The 6,134-nt window shown below is 35.3% G+C and overlaps 1 long non-coding RNA gene across 1 annotated transcript; it reads left to right on the top strand.

Moving 5' to 3' along the window:
* Positions 1 to 605: 605 nt before the first annotated feature.
* Positions 606 to 3,194, top strand: LOC127118892 (uncharacterized). The gene is made up of 2 exons (XR_007802427.1): positions 606 to 1,201; positions 2,779 to 3,194. It is a non-coding gene; the product is annotated as an uncharacterized LOC127118892 (long non-coding RNA).
* The last annotated feature ends 2,940 nt before the right edge of the window (positions 3,195 to 6,134 follow it).

Genomic DNA, 6,134 nt, shown 5'->3' with positions numbered 1-6,134 from the left:
TGTTGAAGCATGACCTTTATTGTGCTTGAGTGGTAATCTGACCTCCAGTCTGGCTGCAATGTTTTGTCTGACTTGTTTGTCTTGAAAAATCCAATGCAACCCCAGTACATGGGACTAGCCTTATCAAGTGATTAAAAGACTTTTGATCACTTAAATAGACCGAGGGAAAAAGCACATGTCAAAGGATTTAGTTGATCAAAGAAAACTTTGATTAACTTAATCAAACACAGATGAGATCTAGTGTGAACCAAGCATATGGATTAAAATCATGAAGAAATTACCATGTTAACCTACTAATTTCTAAAATTAAAATGACTAATCAAAACTTAAAGTGAACAAGCTTGATAATTTTCTAAAAAGTCTATTTTGAAGATTAACCTAAAATTAAATTTTGTATTTTTCATGATGAAATGAAATGCATTAAAAATATTAGAATTTTCTTTTAAAAAACTCAACAAGAATACATTAAAATGAATTGACTAACAATGTAATACATGGATCAAAATTAAAATTAAAAGAAAGGTTGTTAAAAAATAGAGGGAAAAAAACAAAACAAATGATCAAGAAAGAAGAAAAAGACCATTAAAGGTAGGGGCTATGATTGTTGGAAAACAAGTGTATTAAAGCAATTATGTATCGGCTTGGACGTAGGCCCAAAGAAAATCAACATGGTTCAGAGGGGGTGAGCAATGGAAAGTGAGGGTGTATTGTGGGTGAAACGTTGGGCCTGAGGCTCAACCAAATCCAAAGCAGGGAATCAGTTAACACCAACTCAATTCATGTTCAGCTTATCACAATTCAAAAATCCTATGGTCGAAGTAGATAACTCCGTCACCCCCGAAATCGCATTCGGCGACGGCGGAGGGTGAAACCAACATAAACTCATATCGATCTCTTCGTCTCAACACGCTCAGTCACCTCATCATATTGATTCCTTCCAATTTCTACTCCAACATCCACACCAAACTAGACAAAACAAGAACCATAAATCCCAATTTCAAAATTAAACACGAGCAAGGAGGAATAAAAGCCCAATTCCTTATGGATTTGATTCCTCAGGGATTACGCTACATGATGGTAATCACAATTAGGGAAAAAAAGTAAATGAAAGATGAGAAACTCCTAACTACTAGGATGACATGCTCCTCGCTGAATTTTGAATTTGAACGTGCAAACGAAGAAGAAGATGAAGGTGACACATGTATGCTTCAAAGTCCTTGATTCTCCCTTCTCCTTATTCACTGACTCTTTCTTCTTCTTCCCCAATCCTTTAGTTCATAGGATCTTTTGTTGTTGTTGTTGTTGCTATGATGTTTGCATGTGAATTGCTAATAGAGTGAGGATTGCATGTGAATTGCCGAGAGAGTGAGGCTTGAGGCTTCAGCTCAACCAATTAAAGGTTCCACGTGAAGCTTTAATGGATATGGATGTGAGAGTTGGTGAGGGTGAGTTCAGAGAGAGAGAAAAGCTTAGGCAAAGTGAGAGAGTGATGATTATTTAGCAATGATTGTGTGAAGAATGATTGGTCCCCCAAATTACGATTAGTGTAATGATTATATTGAAATTGCAACCGTTAGCTCTGTTAAACCCCTTAGTGCAAAGTTAGTTCATCGTTATAACACTATTAAGAAGTTAGTTAGAAGGATTCAAGTTTTGTTATGAGCTATTTAGTTAGTTGTTATGACTTCTGCTAAGTCAGTTAGAGGATAATTGAATTAAGTTAATTAGAATGTATGCAAACTTGAATTAAAAGTTAGTTAGTTGATGTTAGTGAACTGAAATTCTGTTAGCTGCTATATGCTGAGTTATGTTGATATGAACTCACTACTACGAGTTATTCTTGAAATCAAAACAAATGTCATGTTAATGTGGATGTTAGGAATTTAGTTGGTTACTCTCAGTTAGGATGCAATCAGTGTTAGTTGTGAATCTGTTAAGGTGAAAAGTTGCAATTTGTTAACAGTTATAATCAAATGGAAGTTGTTATTGTTGTTGCCTTATTTCAGACTGTGTGAATTGGAAGTTGTATGTCAGTGTTAATGTGTTTTTGAATGTTGTTGCTATAAGAACTCTGTTAGTTCAGTTAATGTGAAAATGTTAGATTGTTAAATACTTGAATTGTTATTGATTGTTAGTGCTTATGGTAATTTCTGTTAAATATGCAGTTGTTTATATCAGTAAGAACATATGTGCTAAATTGAACCTTGTTAATGAAACCCATGCTAGTTAGAACTAAATATTGGTGAATGACTTGGTTAACTGTTAGAGTTAGTGGGCCTTTAGTTAGTCATTTTAAAATGTCATGACTCTGTTAGTTTAATTGTGAAGAAGTTTGTGCTCAGTTAGCTTGTTAGATGCAACATTAACGTTATTTGATTTGTTGAATGGTTGAACTTATTAGGATATGAACTTTTTCTTGATTGGTTTTGATGTGGTTGTTATGTCAATAAAGAGTTGCAATTAGAATAGTTATGCAAATATGAGCCACTTGGATTAATGGAACTGGATTGCTTTACTTTATTGATTGAAAACTTAACCTTTGCAATGCCTTGATTAATAATTACCCTGCACGTGTAAATTAAATAAAGCCTATGTTAGTGAGTTAACTAAAAAAACTAAAACTTGAATTGTAGAATTATGCATTTTTAGGGGTTGTCATGATGCTATGCACGACTGCTTGTGACTAAATTGCTTGGATGAATGAGTCCATGTATGTGTAGGTATTACTTGACTAAAGAATGTGAAAATAACAATGATTTTGGTCTTTGTTTGATGCAGGGCTGACTTGGGCTTGGAATTTGATCATGGTTTCAAGAATACTTGGGGCTACCATGAAGATCCATGATGATGGCTTGAAAAAAATACAACATGGATTACTTGGCTCTGAAGGAAACTTGGATAAAAAGTCAAATGAGAAGATGGAAGAGTGAAGACCAAAGAGAAAATCAGGATTAGGCTTAGTGGTTAAGTCAGTTAACTTTGGTCAACTGGTTGACCAAAAAGTCAACACTTACCAAAGTCAACTGGAGGTCAAAGTTATATATTTTTATACTTTTGTATGGATTTTGTAATTTTTGGGTTTTATGTAATGGAATGATAATTTTGGGAATGAAAATGACTTTTGAATAGATGTAAAGTAATGAAATGACCTTTGAAAGGTTATTTATATTTGAATGAACTGGATATTGAATGAATCTTGCATATTGTCATTTTTAATGAATTCCCTCTACAAATTAACCTTGAGTTACCCTTGACTCTAAAAATAGACTTGTCATGTCTTGAATGATCTTTGATGATTACCTTAAAATCAAATCAAGCATTTAAGGAATTAGATATATGGCTAATGAATCCCAGCCAGCAAATTAATGGACTAATGCATAAACCAAATGAGATTAGTTGAATTCAAACCTCTAAGGTTGACCTAGTGTAAGCTATAATCCAAAACCAAGCCAATGCTCTGATGCAAACCAAACATTTCATGTGTACCAAAACCCAAGAATTAAGGTTTCCTGATCAAATCACGTACCATGATGTAATCTCTATAAACCAAGATCTCAAGCACCAAGAATTAGGGTTTCAAGGGATGAACAACCATGTCAATGTAAAACAAGTCCAAAAAGGTTTGATCCCATATTTTCCATGAAAGAAAATCCTAGCCCATGAGACTTGTCAATCCAACTGACAAGAATTTAATCTTTGTGTCATAGCAATCACTTTGAATCAATATGTACATACAATTGTGAATGAATATCTTATGATAGATGATCATGCAGATGAAATGAGCTATAGGCCAAATAAAATTGAAAAAAGTAGGGCAAATTTTGGGGTATGACAACTGCTCCTATTTAATCGTCTTGGACCTGAATGTATAAATTACGACGACTTTTTGGGCATTTGGCGTAGAAGAGGATTAAATACAAGAATACTTGAAATTTTGCATATTAAGAACGAAGATGTATTGAAAGGAAAGTAAGTGTATTGGGGATATGGAATAACATGTAAACTTTTAGGTTCATCTGTTGGGGATTGACTGAAATATCCAACTCGTTGGTTGGAAACAACACAATTGTTGGCAATAAATCATCAATACGGAGGTTGGAAACAAAGTCAACAACCCGGAGGTTGGAAGAAGGTAATTAACCATAGAGGTTGGGAAAAAAGATCATCAACTATGGATGTTGGAAAAAAGATCATCAACCATGGAGGTTGGAAAAAAGGGCTATCAACCATGAAGGTTGGAAAAGAGGTCATCAACCACAAAGGTTGGAAAAAAGATCACAACCATGGAGGTTAGAAAAAATATCACCAACCATGGAGGTTGAAAAAGAGGTCATCAACCATGGAGGTTATAAACAAGATCACCAACCATGGAGGTTGGAAAAAAGATCATCAACCATGGATGTTGAAAAAGAGGTCATCAACCATGAAGGTTGGAAACAAGATCACCAACCATGGAGGTTGGAAAAAGGATCGACAACCCGAAGGTTGAAAGTAAATAACAATGTTACGGTGGTGAGACGACAAAAAGAATAATTGTCCATACAACAACTATGAGGTATCCTGAATGAGGATTCACTAGAGAAAAATCAGTCACAAGGTAGATGTTTATGGTGATAAGTTTTTTGTACAAGACATCAAGATTGGCTTATGCTTTATATGCATGCTTGAATTTGTATGTTGTAATGCTCCATCTTTGATGGATATGCTATGCATTTTGAAGATGCAATACTATGCATGATTCAAGCATATTCGAGCTTTATGGGATGCCAATCGAAGTTGGGCTTTACAAGATGCCAAACAAGTTAGGCTTTAAAAGATGCCAAACAAGGTTAGACTTTAAGGGGTTCCAAGCAACTTAGGCTTTAAAAGATTCCCAGCAGGTTGGGCTTAGGAGGTGTTGTAGCACCTCAAATTTGCACCCCCCATTTGTATATTCATTTCATTTTTAGGTCATTAACATTGCATAGTGCATTGCCTTTCATCAGTCAAAACTGGTCAGGAGAAGTCATCTGTGCAAGGGAGCCAAGCATTTTCATGAGAAAAAGGCCCTATGGTTGTTCTAGAGAGCTTGTGTGAACCCAAGGTTCATTCTGATGCAACTTGATCAGGTGTTAGAGGCTCAAAGTCCACAGTGCAGTTTCAGGTCATCTGAGCCCCATAAAAGTCAACTGCAAGTCAACTGAGGGCTAGGAGGTGGAGAAATGGTTTGAGACACTTCATTCATGTCCCAAAGAGGTTTATTCATCATGTTAAACATCTACCTTGAAGATTTTTGAAGCCAGATCAAAAGTTTCCCAAAATGGAAAGTGACCTGTAATTTCAAGTTTCCAAAAATGGCAAGTTTTTGGACCAACTTCAACTTGACTTTCCAACATCAAATAAGCTTCAAATGAAATTTTGTCCAACATGAAAGTTGAAGATCTTTCTCTCCCATTTCCAAAAAGTCCAAGATCATGAGCATCTGATGAATGGTTGAGGAGATATGATCAAATCATGGCAAAGTGTGCTTGAAACTTCAAATGGCCATATCTCTTGAACCAAGACTCCAATTTGAGTGCTCCTTTTTGCACAATTCTCCTTATGACATGAATTTTCCAAATACCTCATCACATTGCATGAAATTTGAACATATGATCATTTTCTTATTCATGGAGTTTTTGAAGGAGAATTGCCAAAATCAAAATTGGTTGATCACATGCATATATCTCCAATTCCAATGTGTGCATGGACTGATTTTGAGTGATTTTGGGCCTTCATTGTGCACTGTTCACGTAGCCATCCCGTGCATGGGGTGAAAATGGCAATTTGTGCATACATTGTATTTTCATAATCTCAATTAATCTTGGCTTAGTGATAATTTCAGATTGATTAGGAGGTCATATATAAGCATAATTGCAACTGCATTGTGGAGGATACACAGTTTCAGATCTAGTTTTTGAGTTTTGATCCAAAATTTCTCTCACAAAGAACTTCAAAATTCCACGCATAAACACCATTTCTCTTGGTAAATTGTTGATCCTGGTGAAGTTTAGAGCAAGAATCAAGTGCTACTTTATCCAATTCGTGCCAGATTCATGCATGCTACAAGCTTGAAGGTGTTAATGGAAATCTCAAATTAAGTTGGTTTCAAGCTT

The sequence above is a fragment of the Lathyrus oleraceus genome, chromosome 2, assembly GCF_024323335.1.
Source record: "Lathyrus oleraceus cultivar Zhongwan6 chromosome 2, CAAS_Psat_ZW6_1.0, whole genome shotgun sequence".
In the NCBI taxonomy this organism is placed as follows: Eukaryota; Viridiplantae; Streptophyta; class Magnoliopsida; order Fabales; family Fabaceae; genus Lathyrus; species Lathyrus oleraceus.
This window is presented reverse-complemented; position numbering and strand designations above follow the sequence as displayed.